The sequence below is a fragment of the Seriola lalandi genome, unplaced genomic scaffold, assembly GCF_002814215.2.
Source record: "Seriola lalandi dorsalis isolate HSWRI2012SDOR001 ecotype SW California unplaced genomic scaffold, Sedor1 jcf7180002054908, whole genome shotgun sequence".
Taxonomy (NCBI): Eukaryota; Metazoa; Chordata; class Actinopteri; order Carangiformes; family Carangidae; genus Seriola; species Seriola lalandi.
The window spans coordinates 347,948-350,175 of record NW_019525460.1 but is presented as its reverse complement, the minus strand read 5'-3'; positions in this window follow the sequence as shown (position 1 = coordinate 350,175).

Genomic DNA, 2,228 nt, shown 5'->3' with positions numbered 1-2,228 from the left:
ACAAGTAAACAGTTTTCCTAGTAAGCTGCTTCCTCCCAAGACAGGTTCCCACCCATGACTTTTACATGCAGTAATGATTTTGCATTTGTGCTGAATTATATCAACAAAGTATTGTGGTGTAAATCACTGTACCAGTATACAGACTTTATTTTTGTGTTATGCTGTGTTTTCATAACTGGGGTCAAACACATGCAGCCCACCCAGTCTGTTGAAAGGCCTTTGTATCGAAAAACATCATACATATCCTGTGGTGCCTTTTAATACCTATTAGGCTCCTCATATTTTCCTTTTTTCCCCTGCATAGTGTTAATGAAAGTCATTTTTCAGACATTACAAGTACAATGATTTGCAGTTAACCCATGCAAACAAGAGAAATAGTGGGCAAACTGTTGTGACATTCATTGTATATAATGAAATCTTAATATGGTGCATATTTAAGTGAAAGGTTAGCAACATAAAGGGCAAATGGATTGCCTGGCAATGAATTTTAAGCAGCTATTGATTTTACACTACAAGCTACCTCTTTCCCTGAATGATAATTTTGAAATGGCACACTGCTTATCTTAAAGCTGATCTGACACAACAGGACAACAGGAATACACAGAATATTAAGGCAAATGCTGACTGTGATAAGCAACGCGCCTCTTGATGACTTACACCTTAATATTACCCGTCTCCAGACCCACCAGTTAATTGGAAATCTAAGGAAATGAGCACTACCAAGTTGGGGGACGGAAAGTAAAAAACCCTTACGGTTGTGCTGACTCAAACTGATTCTTAAACATCACTTTAATTTCTGCGAAACTCTAAACAAGCGCCTTGCAAATCAGTTTAAGTCCATTCGCGGTTTTTCTGCCGTACCTTGAATAACATAAAAGCTGAGTATTGTTTACAAGTCTTATCTAACATACTAAAGCCCTGATCTTAATGGGATGCATTGTATTAATGAATTGTCTGACTTGGGATAATTCTGCTGCATGTTTACATGCTGTAGAGTTACACCAACCTGACTGATTTGTTAGAAAATACACAGCGCTTCATCGATGTGCCACAGTGGCTAAATACGAGTGTAAACTCTATATAAGCTGCTCTTACTGTACACGGACTTGACCCCTGTTACAGTGCGTCTATCCCTCCCTCTCCGCCTTTATCCTTCTTTCCTCTTCTGTCTGAGTTTGAGACTGAGGGAAAGTTTGAGAGTTCACGTTCGAGCTGGGTTAAGCTTGGTGCACTATTCAGCATCATAAAATACTATAACCCCTGAACAAGCTGGTGTTCTGTCTGGAGGATATGCAGTATGTGCACCATCTCTAGAGTTGACACTACATCACTGTGTAAGACATCCCTAAAAGTAAACAGTTACAATTTTTATGATCAGTGTGTAAATGTTTATTTTATTTTTTTTAGGTTTTAACCTAATGTAGTTTTCTCACATCACCTCAAAATGTAATTGGCACTATCAATATGAAGGTTTCGGCTTCTCTCAGGTACTTTATCTACAGCAAATTGGAGTTCATTAACAATTTTAACAATGTTGCCTGAGGACACATTGTTTGACATGTTCATCTGCTCATCTGTAATTCTTATATAGTAAAATAATAGTTATCTTTGACATTGCACCTGAAATGGACTGAAATAATGTAAATCAGGTGGAATGCAGGAGACCTGCCATCTGAAGTTGCAAACACATTTTCAAAAGATCCGTTAGCTCTTTAACCTAAATCCAACCTCGGTATAATTATTGTGATTTCCAAGGGAACAATTACACTTGTCAGACTTGAGTAATGCAAGGGGTTGAACATTGTAAACCTAAAATGGCATTGTTTTCTTTTTGTTTTTTTTTAGGTGATGGCCAATGTCCTTAAAACTATATTTTTTATTTTTATTAAATTTAAACTTAATTTGATATCTTTAAAATATTACATTTTTGAGATTATTTCAATGAGGTGTTGATTCACATTTATGGCTTGTGATACTGCTACTATGGGTAACTGGAAGCCATTCATCTATGCAGCCATTGCCGTACTCAAAAGTAGTGACATGTTATGTTCAAAAGGTCAAAGGTCACCTTCACTTTGACATAATAATGTTCTGCACGAACACTTTTCTGACCATTATTAAGCATCCACGTTTTGCAGCGACATCCATATCTGAAGCATTGTCTACTAACATGACTACAACGCATGTGAACACATACAAGGAATTCTCTCAATACACACTAACACAGT